Below are 16,508 nucleotides of genomic sequence, written 5' to 3' on the forward strand. Positions count from 1 at the left end.
TTACCTTCCCTTTTACAAAACAACATTAATTGCAAGATGGTGTTATAACTCAGTGTCCCATTCCCTGGCCGTTTTTCCCCACTTTCCAAGGTATACATTGGCCACCGATGACTGCAGTACTCAATCAATTGCTTCCGAGTCAAAGGATCACCTCCCAGATCTTTCCAATGTTTCAGAATTCATGCCAAAGGCGTACCCCGTGGGATGGGCTTTTTGCTCGGGTATGTGCCCATCTCCCAAACGACCAGTGGTTGTGGTTGTGCACTATCACAGGCACTGGTCAGAGGGACCCCAGCCCTTGCAGGAGCTCCTTCTGGAATCCCAGCCCCCTGCCAGAGATCCCAAGCTTGGAGACTTCCACCACCCTCCGTTGAAGACTCCCCCCTTGGGCCCCGCTCCACCAGCTTTCGCCAAGAAGAGAGTTTCCAACCGAGGTACCTTTTTAGCCCAACTCTGCGTGGCTTTCACCCCACCTTACCAGCAGGCTTCAGCGGGACTCTAACCCACGTCCTGTCAGGAGCTCTGTTACTTGTTAAAAGAATGCCTTAATTAAGTTCCAGGGGACTTACTTGGAATCCTTCGGTCCGGGGATCAGAGGTTCTCCTCAAGAATCCCTCGATGCCGGCTGGAGGTCCCGTGATCCCACAGATCCATCGGTATTCACAAGCAGGGTCCCACCTGGGTCGCCAGAAACTGTCACCGGCCATCCAGGAGTAAAACCTCGTAACACCACTGTAGTGTTAACAGGCAGGCAATCTTTATGGCAGCGCTGGATGCATGGGGGATAATTCCACCAAACATGCATACCTCATACTTTTTCCATGTGGTTTATATAGATAAAAAATATGCATATTTATTTTATTCATGCATATTCAGTATTATTCTCTTTGGCGATTGGTGTAAACTTTTTCGCTTCCTATGTAAATTATTGCGCAGACTCAGTTACCCTCTTCCATTGTTCCTTTTTGAGTAGGTGGTGTTACTTGCATAGTGGGTCAGTGAGTCGGTGGTCGCAATCTCCCCCTGCCGGAATTACCTTTTACCTATCAGGCTCGCAATCTTGGCAAACCTGGTCGGTTTCTTCAGTCCATTTCACAGAACCACACTCCATCATTTCTCTTGACAAAAACACAATTACCCACTATTCATAGCATTAATGGTTACCTAGAGACTAGACCCTCTGTTCCCAGACCTAATGTCCAGGTGGGTCGGGCTGTACAAGGGACATAGCAGCACTGTTCATGTTTATGGTTAACTGATTCTATCACCCTGGTTACAAAATCATACATTTTATAATGGCAGGGCCAATCATCAAAAATAAGAATCCACATCCTTGACCCATCCCACAGGGAAGTCTTCTGCCTCCATGGGGCCCGGGTTAGGGATGCTGCGAAGAAACTCCCTGGTCTGGTGCGGCCTTCTGATTATTATCCCCTCTTAATAATGCAGGTTGGCAGGGACGAGATAGCGGAGAGAAGTCCCAAGGCCATCAAAAGGGACTTCAGGGCATTGGGGCGACTGCTTGAGGGATCAGGGGCACAGGTTGTGTTTTCCTCCATCCCATCAGTGGCAGAGAACAGCACTGAAAGGGGCAGGAAAACTCACCTGGTTAAAAGGTGGCTCAGGGACTGGTGCCATCAGTCAAATTTTGGCTTCTTTGATCATGGGGAGGTGTACACAGCACCGGGCCTGCTGGCAACAGGTGGATCGCAGCTATCTCAAAGGGGAAAAAGGATTCTTGGCCACGAGCTGGCGGGGCTCATTGAGAGGGCTTTAAACTAGGTTCGAAGGGGGAAGGGGAAATTGACAGCTCACTAGGGATGAGCCCAGGCTTGGTGTGCCAGGGTCAGGGGTGAGATTGACAGCCCAGCTCAAATGTGTCTATACCAACGCACATAGCATGGGCAATAAACAGGAGGAGCTGGAAGCCATTATACAGCAGGACGGCTACGACTTGGTCGCCATCACACAAACGTGGTGGGACAACTCGCATGACTGGCATGCTGTCATGGATGGCTACACACTCTTTAGGAAAGACAGGCCAACAAGGAGAGGTGGTGGAGTTGCTCTATATGTGAGGGAGCAACTGGAATGCATTGAGCTTGGCCTGGGAGCAAATGAGGAACGAGTTGAGAGCTTGTGAGTTAGAATTAAGGGACAGGATCACATGGGTGACATTACAGTGGTGTGTACTACAGGCCACCTGACCAGGAGGAGGAGGTTGATGAGGCCTTCTACAGGCAGCTGCAAGCAACCTCACAGTCACAGGCCCTGGTTCTCGTGGGGGACTTCAACCACCCTGACATCAGCTGGGAAGACCATACAGCTAGGCAGACGCAATCCAGGAGGTTCCTACAGAGCATCGATGATAACTTTCTGATGCAAATGGTGGAGGAACCAACAAGGAAAGGCGCTCTGCTGGACCTTGTATTAACAAACAAGGAGGCACTGGTGGAGGATGTGAAGGTCGGAGGTAGACTCGGCTGCAGTGACCACGAAATGGTCGAGTTCAGGATCCTGCGTGGAGGAAGCAGGGCGATAAGCAGGATCAAAACCTTGGACCTCAGGAGGGCTGACTTTGGCCTCTTCAAGGAGCTACTGGGAGGAATCCCGTGGGCCAGGGTTCTCGAAGGCAGGGGGGTCCATGAGTGCTGGTCGCTCTTTAAATGACACTTCCTCCATGCTCAGGAGCAATGCATCCCCCTGAGAAAGAAATCGAGAAAAGGAGGCAGGAGACCTGCATGGTTGAACAAGGAGCTTCTAGCAGAGATCAGGTGGAAGAGAAAGGTTCATGGAATGTGGAAAGAGGGGCAGGCCACTTGGGAAGAGTACAGGAACATGGTCAGAGCGTGCAGGGATGCGACGAGGAAGGCCAAGGCTCACCTGGAATTGAAGCTGGCAAGGGATGTCAAAAACAACAAGAAGGGCTTCTTCAACTACATCAGCAGCAAAAGGAAGGCTAGGGACAATGTGGGGCCGCTGCTGAATGAGGCGGGTGTCCTGGTGACGGAGGATGCGGAGAAGGCAGAGCTACTGAATGCCTTCTTTGCTTCAGTCTTCAGTGCTAAGACTGGCCCTCAGGAATCCCAGGCCCCGGAGGTAAGAGAAGAAGCCTACAGAGAAGATGACTTTCTCTTGGTCGAGGAGGACTGTGTGAGGGATCGCTTAAGCGATCTGGACGTCCACAAATCCATGGGCCCCGATGGAATGCACCCACGAATGCTGAGGGAGCTGGCAGATGTCATTGCTGAGCCACTCTCCATCATCTTTGAGAGGTCCTGGAGGACAGGAGAGGTGCCCGAGGACTGGAGAAAGGCCAATGTCACTTCAATCTTCAAAAAGGGCAAGAAGGAGGACCCAGGGAACTACAGGCCGGTCAGCCTCACCTCCTTCCCGGGAAAGGTGATGGAGCAGCTTATCCTGGAGGCCATCATGAAGCAAGTGGAAGAAAAGAAGGTTATCAGGAGTAGTCAGCATGGATTCACCAAGGGGAAATCATGCCTGACCAATCTAATAGCTTTCTACAATGACATGACTGGCTGGGTAGACAAAGGGAGAGCCGTGGATGTTGTCTACCTCGAATTCAAGCAAGGCTTTCGACACAGTCTCCCATGATATCCTCCTAGGGAAGCTCAGGAATTATGGGCTAGATGAGTGGTCGGTGAGGTGGATTGAGAACTGGCTGAATGGCAGAACTCAGAGGGCTGTCATCAGCGGTGCTGAGTCTAGTTGGAGGCTGGTAACTAGTGGTGTCCCCCAGGGGTCAGTACTGGGCCCAGCCTTGTTCAACTTCTTCATCAACGACCTGGATGAAGAGTTAGAGTGTACCCTCAGCAAGTTTGCTGATGACACCAAACTGGGAGGTGTGGTAGATACACCGGAAGGCTGTGCTTCCATTCAGCGTGACCTGGATAGGCTGGAAAGTTGGGCAGAGAGGAACCTGATGAGGTTCAACAAGGGCAAATGCAGGGTCCTGCACCTGGGCAGGAACAACCCCGTGCATCAGTACAGGCTTGGGGTGGACCTGCTGGAGAGCAGCTGTGCGGAGAGGGACCTGGGTGTCCTGGTGGACGACAGGTTAACCATGAGCCAACAGTGTGCCCTGGCTGCCAAGAAAGCCAATGGGATCCTGGGGTGCATCAAGAAGAGTGTGGCCAGCAGGTCGAGGGAGGTTCTCCTTCTCCTCTACACTGCCCTGGTGAGGCCTCATCTGGAGTACTGTGTCCAGTTCTGGGCTCCCCAGTTCAAGAAAGATGAAGAGCTACTGGAGACAGTCCAGCGGAGGGCTACAAGGATGGTGAGGGGACTGGAACATCTCTCCTGTGAGGAGAGGCTGAGGGAGCTGGGCTTGTTCAGCCTGAAGAAGAGAAGGCTGCGAGAGGACCTAATATGTACTCACAAATATCTGAAAGGTGGGTGTCAGGAGGATGTGGCCAAGCTATTTTCAGTAGTGCCCAGCGACCGGACAAGGGGCAATGGGCACAAACTGAAGCACAGAAGTTCCGTCTGAACATGAGGAAGAACTTCTTCCCTCTGAGGGTGACAGAGCACTGGAACAGGCTGCCCAGGGATGCTGTGGAGTCTCCTTCTCTGGAGATATTCAAGAGCCGCCTGGACAAGGTCCTGTGCAGCCTACTGTAGGTGACCCTGCTTCGGCAGGAGGGTTGGACTAGATGACCCACAGAGGCCCCTTCCAATCCCTACCATTCTGTGATTCTGTGATTCTGTGATCCTAGCAGTATAACAGTTTTCAAAAGCCATTCGCCCCAACCTGTAAATCCCAGTGGGCTGAGGAGAGAGGTAAGCCAAGATTTATGGTTTCAACCGTTGAACCAGTCCTTTGGCTGCATCGCATGAAAAAGTTCTCCAGCCTACTCTGATACTTCTTCTGCTGTGTTTCTTCCAGAGAGTTAGTTGTGCTGTGTATGGTGAGACAGCATTCTCCGTCCGTAAGATTCAGCATTGCATACACACCCTGCTCGCTCAATAACAACATATCCAAAGTCAGCCTGTTTTGCAGAGCTGACCTGTTAATTTGTACATTCTTTTCCCCAAAAGCATAATGGGTCAGGTTGCTCAGGATGTCTACTTGCCAGGTTAAATTTTCTAAGACAAACTGATGTCCTTTAAGGGTTACGTATGGGGTAAATATTTTTTCTAACATCAACGTTTTTCTCATCAATGGGACAAGCAGGTTTGTCATGTCCATCATAGACCAGGCCCACTCATATCTGGTTTTCTTGCTTTTATCATATCTTTGGCCTGGGCGATTGGGAATTTGTATGCACCATAGTGGAGACCATTGAACCGTACAGGGGTGTTACAGGAGGTGGAGGCCAATGGGGGATTTCGGTGCATGATAATGGACTAGGATTATTACAGTGCAAATCTTCAGGACAGGGGGATACTGGTGATTCAAATGGAGTTTCCAGTATGGGAGTTGCCAGGTCACTCACGTTCCATCTGCACCAAAGCTTGGTCCAATCCGCTGGGAGAATTTGGTGAAATGGATCCTATGCGAGAGTGACACCAAATCGACTCTCAAACGGAGCATTCATACAGACAGCAGTACAGTTTTAGTGATTGTAACTTGGAGAAATTTAGATTAATGATAGAAAAGCTAATACCTTCTGAAGATGTGGGAATTTGAACACAATCTCCTTGGTCCGTGTGGTTCCAGATGTGCACAAAGCCTTGAATTAGTTTGGGCATTCATTTCCTCTCCCCCCTGAAGGAGAGCAAAGGGTTTTCCAAAGCATTGTGCTCTGCTGTAACACACAAAAACAATAAAGAACACTGGACACACGATGCAAATAATTACTAAGGGTAGTAATACAAACATAAGGTTCACAAAGGTTTCTGCAAGGACCTGCAAATACACAGAACAAGCAACAAACCCAGTTTAGAAGGATGGCACAGTCCGTCTCGTGTTGATCCAGTGCTCTTTTCTGTGAGCATCAGTGGCTATGCAGGTATATAGGTTAAGTGGAGGGGTTTTTTTTCCCTTTCCCTTGTACTTCCCCTACTGTTGGTAGGTCCATTAGAACGGGTTGTCCTGGATAGTAGGGTGGTTTTACAGGATCCTTTATTTCCCTTTTCCCTGGCAGAAGGGAGGGGGTCTGGGGTAAAAAGCGGTGAGCCTAGGACATCCATTTACCCACTAGCGGCCATTAACTTTCATTACAGCATCCAAGAGCCACATTGGCCTTTCAGTATTGTGGGGTTTGATAACACATTCCAGCAGCCTGATTGTGTGAAATATCTGTTGTGTGTTCTCTCGCCTTTTGCCCATTCCCGAACCACCCCTGCAGCAAAGCGGCTACCATTATCTGACTGAATTACAATGGTGGGTGAATGGCAGTGTCCCTGGGGGAGACCTGTAAAATAAGCTGCACGCCTTCCCAGGTAAAAGCAAAGTGGTCTCTGCGTCCTGCAAGGGAACCACAAAAACTGTATCTTTCACATTAATAGTTGCTAAATTGGTGGGCTTGTTCCTTTGCGGTCGCAATCAGTTCGGCTATGTTAGGCATGGCAGTGGTTAAGGGAAGGGGGTAAGGTTTAACACTTACAGTTTCTGAAGGAGTAATTCTGGCACAGGTTGGAGTTAATCACTCTGAGGCAGCCGGGAGACCGTATACTCGCTCTCCCCCTCCAGCCCATCCAGGCTTCTGTGACCCAAACCTGGTTCCCATCAGCAGCTATGCCACTGGGGTTCTCCTGTGCCACCTCCTCCCGTGTCCTCTCTGGAGGACCTCCCAGACCACCATCTACAGTCTCAGTCTTAATTAGAGGTCGCACGCTGGTTTCCTCCTTTCCAGGAGAATGCATTTCTTTTACATGTGCTACGTCTTTAAGAGGGTATTGCAGCTCCAACTCCTTTTCTCAATCACAATTTACGTCTCTGTTGTCTACACTGGTTTAGGGTGGGTTTAATCTAATCGTTCCCTGAATATCTTTTCCCACTCCAAAGCCTCCGTTAAGGTGGTTTTTAGCCTTTGGTTAGTAGTCCGCTTGGCAGCAAGCTGATCAGAGATGCTTTTTTCTCCATTCTCTAAGTGCTTCTGCAAAGCCCCCACCCAATCTTGGAGGGACTTTATTGTTTCCCCTCCTGTTTGTTGGGTCATGTACTTATCCCATCATACTGCCACCAAGGCAGCTCCCAAAACTGCACAAACCAATGCTTTCCCTTTTCCAAGCTTCAACCTACATTCTTTAGCTAAGGTGGAGATTCTGTCCACTACAGCTTGCGGATCGTACCCATTATTATGGGCCCAGGTTATAGCAGGTCGGGCGTTACAGCCCTGTAACCTCTCCAGGAGAGGGACACAAACTACAATGGGACCTCCCAGGGAGGCCATGCTGAGTCCTGCAATGGTGGGCGTCAGCTCCCCTACCAGTCCTCAGAGGCCTGTCTCCCCATATATGTATGACTCCTCTCGGAGAGGAGGGGCTGCAACAAAAGGCCAATCCCAAATGATCGCTTTAGCACCAACGAGGGGATCCTGTCCATGACGCCAATTTAAAATGTTGTATCCTGCCTATGGGGAAGGAAAATCGAGTCAGGTTCTATGAACCCCCTCGGGCTAAATTAAGGTGAAACGACACCAAACAGTTAAGCATTTTATTTATAACAGCGGTAACTTAGAAAACACAGAAAATGTTGGCAAGGTGGGTTCTTATCAGAAACATCTATGAGAGGGAGGGGAAAAGAAAGAGAAGAAAAGAGAAGACACATTAACACTTTCAGTCTCTCACACCTTTTGATACTTAGAGGGGGCTTATAAGAAAGATAGGGACAGACTTTTTAGTAGGGCCTGTAACAATTGGACAAAGGGCAGTGGTTTTATACAAAAAGAGAGGAGTACAGACTAGATATAAGGAAGAAATTTTCTGCAATGAAGGTGGTGAAACACTGACACAGGTTGCCCAGAGAGGTGGTAGATGCCCCATCCTTGGAAACATTCAAGGTCAGGTTGGACGGGGCTCTGAGCAACCTGATCTAGTTGAAGATGGCCCTGCTCATTGTAGGGAGTTTGGACTAGATGGCCTCTAAAGGTCCCTTCCAACCCAAACTGTTCTATGATTAATTACTGCATGGAAGAAACATACAAAGGAAAGTTGAATTAGAATTGAGCTAGAACGATTCACAAAGAGATGGGAGATGCAAAGAGTAAGGAAGACCCTCCTGTGGAGTCACAAGGCTCAGCATGGACCCCTTTGCTTGCTAAGCTCCTCATGGAGCCTAGGTGCAGCTGGGTCTAATCTTAGTCTCAGACTCGGACAAATGGAATTATCAGTATAATCTTTATAATATAGAGTAGCTACATGGATTAGTAAAGTTTCATTAGTATTAATTTGGTTTGCTGTCAGTCACTTAGCGAGGATCTGTCGCAGGGAAGGGATCTCTCACCTTGGATAAGGAAGGATCTCTTAGTCTCAGGCAAGAGATCTCAAACTTTGAGAGGCGTCCCTGCTCAAGGGGAGAGTCAGCTGGCATGCAGCCCAGCTGCGATTCAGAGAGAGCTCAGATTGAGCCCATTCTGACAGTAACAGTTACAGAGTGAAGTAGTTGGCTGCTAGTCAGTAGTATAGACAAGACGGATGTCTTCATTTTAGCTCTGGTATCTTGTTCTGTACTTTGGTTATCTTGCAGTTTTGGGTTTAGAAACCACCTTTTGAAATAAATGGGGAATAAGAAGTACATTGTCCAGGGGAGAGGAGAAAAACAAGGGAAGATCCTTTGCTTCCCACTTTGCCCTGTCAGCAGCAGTGTCGGGGTGTGTGTGAGCTGTCTCCCTGCACAGCCCTGTGGCTCCTCTCCCTCAGCATGGCTCACAGCTCTTCTCTGCAGTCATTACTGGCACCCTGGATGGACGTCCAGGTGCTGTGGGGATGGACAATAATCTCAACAGGACTGCTGCAGCAGGCTCTGGCCTGGGAAGAGGGACGGATGTGGGGGTCAGGCTGGCTGCGGGCTGACAGTCAGATCCCATTTTTCGACTAAGAAGTATTTAGCCACCCGAAGGTGTTCTTCCACCATGCAATTCTGCCCAGCTTTACCACCAGCACTACTGTGACCTCCCTGCTGCTATGGCCAGAATGCTGTTTGGGGTTTTAAGGCAGCAATCTGAATGGGCTTTGGAAAACTGGAGACAACTGAAAAAGCTGTAATATGGGGTCCTTCTTCTGCTTTCTGCCAGGGGGCACCTTTCTTGCTGGCAGTAAAAAGAGGTTTTAACTGGTATGCACTTCTGTTGCCTTCTCTCCGGTACCCACGCACAAACTAGAAGAGAAGAAAATGCGAGCAAATCCATTTTGGCAACAGTACCAAGAAACAGGAGAGACACTGAGGTACCATCGATAAGCACAGAACTAGGGACTGCAACAGCAGCTTATCGTCGGAAAAGGTGAAAAATAGTGTGGAACAGGAGGAAGACCCTGAGGAAGACAGGATCAGTAATAGCCACTAGCCATCCTCACTGCAAGAACAGGAAAACAGTCTGGAAAATAAAAATTGGTCTGAGAGGAAACATCATTCCCCATTGGCTGTCCTAGGTGAAACACAGCAGTTACCAGTGTCTATTGGCCACTCGAAGCGGTGCTGTCCTGCGCCCTCGTAGGTCTCTGTGGTATGAAAAGGATTTACTTTCCACCCAAAGTAAGATAAGACATAAGAATTATTACATATGCTGTTATTGATTGTTGTGCTAGCTTGAGATATCTATATATTCACATTTGCTTCTTGGTCTTGGGCATACTTGCCAGTGGAGATTTTGTGGCGGCAGTGGCGATCTGTAACACAGCAGAGGCGCAGTGGGGGAAGCCCCCATGCCTGTATGTTTCCTGGGGACGCAAGACAGCCCCGGTTGCTGTCTGACCCCACTGCTGGCTGGGCAGCCCATGGGGCCTGGTCCTGGCTGAGAAGGAGAGCAGAAGGGTGCTGGGTTTCCTCTACCGTCGATGCTGTCCCCCAGCGCCTGGAAGGGGCTGACCCCCAGGCACCACCCCAGGGCTGCATGTGTGAGGTTGCTGTCACTGGCGGTGAGGTCACAAGCGGAACTGTGCCTGACAGGGCAAGCAGAGCAGAGACGATGTAAGCAGCGGTCATTGCACATCGCTGAGCCTAGACAAAATAAAAAGCAGAGGAGAAAAGATGACGGGAGATGATTGGGAGCAGTCACGTGTGGGTCCCAGAGGAGACAGTGATCACAAAAAGAGAAAAATCATCTGGGTAAGCCTCCTTGGAGGAGTCTGTGGCTGCCGCCTGGGATAATCTGTCTATATAACAAAAGGCAAAAGATTCTGCAACACACCTGAGAGGAGTCTCAGGTGGATCCCAGAGGAAAGACTTTCCTCAAAAAGAGAAAAATCATCTCGGGTAGCTGCCTTGGTGGAGTCTGGGATTGCTACCCAGGACATTCTGTCTGTAAAATAGAGGGCAAAAGACTCTGGGGGATGCCTGGGAGGAGTCTCGGATGGATCCAGAAGAAGACACTTGCCTTCAAAAGAGACAAATCATCTCGGGTAGCTGCCTTGGAGGAGTCTGGGGCTGCTACCTGGATCTATGGTGCTTAAAACAGAGAAAAAAAGACCCCAGGAGTTGCCTGGGAGGAGTCTCGGGTGGATCCTGGAAGAGAAAGTGTCCTCCAAAGGAGAAAACTCATCTCGGGTAGCTGCCTTGGAGGATTCTAGGGCTGCTACCTGGATCTATGGTGCCTAAAACAGAGGAAAATACTCTAGGAGATGTCTGGGAGGAGTCTTGGGTGGGTCCAGAAGAAGACACTTACCTCCAAAAGAGAAAAATCATCTCGGGTAGATGCCTTGGAGGAGTCTGGGACTGCTACCTGGATCTATGGTGCTCAAAACAGAGGACAAAAGACTCTAGTAGATGCCTGGGAGGAGTGTCAGGTGGATCCTGGAGGAGAAAGTGTCCTCCAAGAGAGAAAAATCATTTCGGGTAGCTGACTTGGAGAAGCCTGGGGTTGCTACTCGGGACATTCTGTCTCTACAACAGGGGACAAAACACCCTAGGAGATACCTGGGAGGAGTCTCGGGTGGATCCTGGAGGAGACAGTGAACTCCAAAAGAGAAAAATCATCTCAGATAGGTGCCTTGGAGGAGTCTGGGGTTGCTACCTGGGATGTCAGGTTGCGAAAGCAGAGGTGGAAGACTCTGGAAGATTTCTGAGTGCACTCTCAGACTGATTGCAGAGCATTGAATTTCCTTGAGAAGGGAAAAATCATTTTGGGTAGCTGCATTGGAGAACTCTAGGGCTGCTACCTGGGATCTACGGTGGTTAAAACAGAGGAAATGACTCTAGGAGATGTCTGGGAGGAGTCTCGGGTGGATCCAGAAGAAGACACTTAACTCCACAAGAGAAAAATCATCTCAGGTAGATGCCTTGGAGGAGTCTAAGGCTACTGCCTGGATCTATGGTGCTCAAAACAGAGGACAAAATACTCTAGCAGATGCCTGGGAGGAGTGTCAGGTGGATCCTGGAGGAGAAAGTGTCCTCCAAGAGAGAAAAATCATTTCGGGTAGCTGACTTGGAGAAGCCTGGGGTTGCTACCTGGGACATTCAGTCTCTAAAACTGGGCAAAAGACCCCAGGAGATACCTGGGAGGAGTCTCAGGTGTATCCTGGAGGAGACAGTGTTCTCCAAAAGAGAAAAATCACCTTGGGTAGCTGTCTTGGAGGAGTCTGAGGCTGCTACCTGGATCTATGGTGCCTAAAACAGAGGAAAAGACTCTAGGAGATGTCTGGGAGGAATCTCGGTTGGATCCAGAAGAAGACACCTCAAAAAGAGAAAAATCATCTTGTGTAGCTGCCTTGGAGAAGTCTGGGGCTTCTACCTGGATCTATAGTGCTTAAAACAAAGGACAAAAGACCGCAGTAGATGCCTGGGAGGAGTCTCGGGTTAATCTCTGAAAAGAAATTGTCCTCCGAAGGAGAAACCTCATCCCAGATAGCTGCCTTGAAAGATTCTAGGGCTGCTACCTGGATCTATGGTGCCTAAAACAGAGGAAAAGACTCTAGGAGATGTCTGGGAGGAGCCTCGGGTGGATCCATAAGAAGACACTTACCTCCAAAAGAGAAAAATCATCTCGTCTAGCTGCCTTGGAGGAGTCTGGGGCTGCTACGTGGGATGTCAGGTTGTGAAACCAGAGTTGGAAAGATTTTGGGAGATACATCAGCGGAGTCTCGAGCTGATTGCGGAGCACACACGTTCCTCGAGAAGGGAAAAATCATCTCGGGTAGCTGCCCTGGAGGAGTCTGGGGCTTTCACCCGGGATATTCTGTCTCTATAGAAGAGGGCACAAGACTCTGGAAGATACCTGGGAGGAGTGTCGGGTGGATCCTGAAAGAGAAAGTGTCCTCCAAGAGAGAAAAATCATCTCGGGAAGATGCCTTGGATGTGAAACCGGAGTTGGAAAGATTATGGGAGATCTGTCAAGGGAGTCTTGGGCTAATTGCAGAGCACAGAGATTCGTCAAGAAGGGAAAAATCATTTTGGGTAGCTGCCTTAGAGGAGTCTGGGGTTGCTACCTGGATCTATGGTGCTTAAAACAGAGGACAAAAGACTCTCAGAGATACCTGGGAGGAGTCTCAGCTGGATGCTGGAAAAGAAAGTGTCCTCCAAAAGAGAAAACTGATCTCGGGTAGCTACCTTGAAGGAGTATGAGGCTGCTACGTGGATCTATGGTGCTTAAAACAGACGGCAAAAGACTCTCAGAGATACCTGGGAGGAGTCTCAGGTGGATCCCAGAGGAGACAGTGTCCTCCAAGAGAGAAAAATCACCTTGGGTAGCTGTCTTGGAGGAGTCTGAGGCTGCTACCTGGACTTATGGTGCTTAAAACAGAGGACAAAAGACCACAGGAGTTTCCTGGGAGGAGTCTCGGGTGGATCCTGGAAGAGAAAGTGTCCTCCAAAGGAGAAAACTCATCTCGGGTAGCTGCCTTGGAGAACTCTAGGGATGCTACCTGGATCTATGGTGCCTAAAACAGAGGAAAAGACTCTAGGAGATGTCTGGGAGGAGTCTTGGGTGAATACGGAAGAAGACACTTACCTCCAAAAGAGAAAAATCATCTCGTCTAGCTGCCTTGGAGGAGTCTGGGGCTGCTACCTGGGACGTCACGTTGTGAAACCAGAGTTGGAAAGATTATGGGACATATATCAGCGGAGTCTTGGGCTCATTGCGGAGCACACACGTTCCTCGAGAAGGGATAAATCATGTCACGTAGCTGCCTTAGAGGAGTCTGGGGTTGCTGCCTGGATCTATAGTGCTTAAAACAGAGGACAAATGTCTCTAGGAGATGCCTGGGAGGCGTCTCGGGTGGTTCCTGGAAGAGAAAGTGTCCTCCAAATAAGAAAACTCAACAGAAACTTTTCGCGCCTGTCTAATAGGAGTACCTAGTTACAATGTTACTCATTTTGCTAATTATAGTGCAGGCAGATGTACAAAGGAGATTCAAGTGAGTAGTTGCAGTGCCAAGCTCATACAAGGTCTGAATCGCACATTGCCCTGGGATCCTCAAGAGTTGAACTTGCTAAGATCGATAAGGATTGGTAACACGACCGAAAACTGGACTCAAACTTGTTTTATACTTGCAGGGCCTGCTATTGCTAGGCCTAACCATCGCCATTTCTTCAACCAGTCAGGGTGGGCCAATGTCACTCCAATTGCTTCTTATTATGACTATCAGGGCCACTCTAGAGCTGTCACCTTCTGTGGTACCAATGATATGAACAAAAGAAGCCCCCAAAGTCTGGGCGCCTACAGGATGGAAGGTGGTTCTCCCTTGTGAAATAAAGCTATGCCTAAAGCCTTGCCTCCTGACGTGTTCTTAATCTGTGGCGACAGGGCGTGGCAAGGAATTCCTCGTAACATCTATGGCGGCCCTTGTTACTTAGGTCAGCTGACATTGCTAGCTCCAGATCGACAGTGGTGGAAGAAGGTAACAACTCGTCCCAAGCCAGGTGTTACGGGTCTTCCTCCTAACTGCAATGATGGAACCACTCTCCCAAGTACCACCGAGCGAGTATTTATGGCATTATTAGTGCCCGATGCCACCGCCGGCGCAGCATTAAACCAGCTAGGGAAATTGGCATGCTGGGCAGAGAAGCAAGCCAGTGTTACCACAAAAGTCTTGCAATCCCTGCTAGAAGATCAGAGTAGTCTACGACATGCGGTATTGCAAAATAGAGCCGCAGTTGATTTTTTACTGCTGGCCCAAGGACATGGTTGTGAGGATTTTGAAGGCATGTGCTGTATGAACTTGTCCGATCATAGTAAGTCCATCCACAAGCAATTACAATGGCTCGAACAGCACGCCAATCAAATACAACAAAACCAGGGATTTTTTGATGGATTTCTCACCTCGCTCTTTGGTAATCTGCCCGCTTGGTTTAACAGTTTAATTATAGAAATTTTGCGTATATGTATCGTGTTACTTGCTGTTGGAATTATAATATGTATTTGCTTTAGCTGTCTTAAAAGGGCTCTCTCCAAGATGACGAAGCAAACCTGGCTTGCTCAAAAACAAGAAGGGGGAATTGTGGAGTCCTGGCTGGATGAGATGGGACATAGCTTGGTGTGTTGAGCAACCCAGGTTCCGATCCGGAAGTGAGCCTTGGGAGCGGCTGACACGGAACCCTGATGGGAAGGCAGAGCGACGAGCTCGGGACACTGGAGCAGGGGGAACGTCACCGTTTCCTGCCACACTGTCACTTCCTTCCTGCCACGCTGTTGTTTCCTGCTGCACTACTGTTTTCACTTCGAGATGCAGCTCTGCACCAATCACAACGAGTTGCAGTAGTTTTCCCTATATATGGATTGGGGGTTTAACCATTCAGATGCTGTAATAGTTTTGCTATATAAACCTTGTTTTTGCTGACTAATAAAGGTGAACAATCATACTCATATAGGGGTCACATCGTTACAACGGATCCATCACCCACGCCAACAAGGAGATGCCTGGGAGGAATCTCGGGTGGATCCCTTAAGAGAAAGTGTCCTCCAAAAGAGAAAACTCATCTCGGGTAGCTGCCTAGGAGGACTCTATCGGGGGAGTCTTGGGCTGATTGCGGAGCACAGAGGTTCCTCAAGAAGGGAAAAATCATTTTGGGTAGCTGCCTTAGAGGAGTCTGGGGTTGCTACCTGGATCTATGGTGCTTAATACAGAGAACAAAAGACTCTCAGAGATGCCTGGGAGGAGTCTCAGCTGGATGCTGGAAAAGAAAGTGTCCTCCAAAAGAGAAAACTGATCTCGGGTAGCAACCTTGGAGGAGTATGAGGCTGCTACGTGGATCTATGGTGCTTAAAACAGACGGCAAAAGACTCTCGGAGATACCTGGGAGGAGTCTCAGGTGGATCATGGAGGAGAAAGTGTCCTTCAAGAGAGAAAAATCATCTCGGGTAGCTGACTTGGAGGAGTCTGGGATTGCTACTCGGGACATTCTGTCTCTACAACAGGGGGCAAAAGACCCCAGGAGATACCTGGGAGGAGTCTCAGGTGGATCCCAGAGGAGACAGTGTCCTCCAAGAGAGAAAAATCAGCTCGGGTAGCTGTCTTGGAGGAGTCTGAGGCTGCTACCTGGACTTATGGTGCTTAAAACAGAGGACAAAAGACCACAGGAGTTTCCTGGGAGGAGTCTCGGGTGGATCCTGGAAGAGAAAGTGTCCTCCAAAGGAGAAAACTCATCTCGGGTAGCTGCCTTGGAGAACTCTAGGGATGCTACCTGGATCTATGGTGCCTAAAACAGAGGAAAAGACTCTAGGAGATGTCTGGGAGGAGTCTTGGGTGAATACGGAAGAAGACACTTACCTCCAAAAGAGAAATATCATCTCAGGTAGCTGTTTTGGAGGAGTCTGGGGCTGCTACCTGGGATGTCACGTTGTGAAACCAGAGTTGGAAAGATTATGGGAGATATATCAGCGGAGTCTTGGGCTCATTGCATAGCACAAACATTCCTCGAGAAGGGAAAAATCATTTCAGGTAGCTGCCCTGGAGGAGTCTGGGGCTTTTACCCGGGATGTTCTGTCTCTAAAGAAGAGGGCACAAGACTCTGGAAGATACCTGGGAGGAGTCTCAGGTGGATCCTGGAAGAGAAAGTGTCCTCCAAAAGAGAAAAATCTTCTCTGGTAGATGCCTTGGAAGTGAAACCAGAGTTGGAAAGATTATGGGAGATATATCGGGGGAGTCTTGGGCTGATTGCAGAGCACAGAGATTCCTCAATAAGGGAAAAATCATCTGGAGTAGCTGCCTTAGAGGAGTCTGGGGTTGCTACCTCGATCTAAGGTGCTTAAAACAGAGGTCAACAGACCCCAGGAGATACCTGGGAGGAGTCTCAGCTGGATGCTGGAAGAGAAAGTGTCCTCCAAAAGAGAAAAGTCATCCCGGGTAGCTGCCTTGGAGGAGTATGAGGCTGCTACCCGGGATTTTCTGTCTCTAAAACAGAGGGCAAAAGACTCTGGAAGATACCTGGGAGGAGTTTCGGGTGGATTCCG

Source organism: Opisthocomus hoazin, chromosome 32, assembly GCF_030867145.1.
Source record: "Opisthocomus hoazin isolate bOpiHoa1 chromosome 32, bOpiHoa1.hap1, whole genome shotgun sequence".
In the NCBI taxonomy this organism is placed as follows: domain Eukaryota; kingdom Metazoa; phylum Chordata; class Aves; order Opisthocomiformes; family Opisthocomidae; genus Opisthocomus; species Opisthocomus hoazin.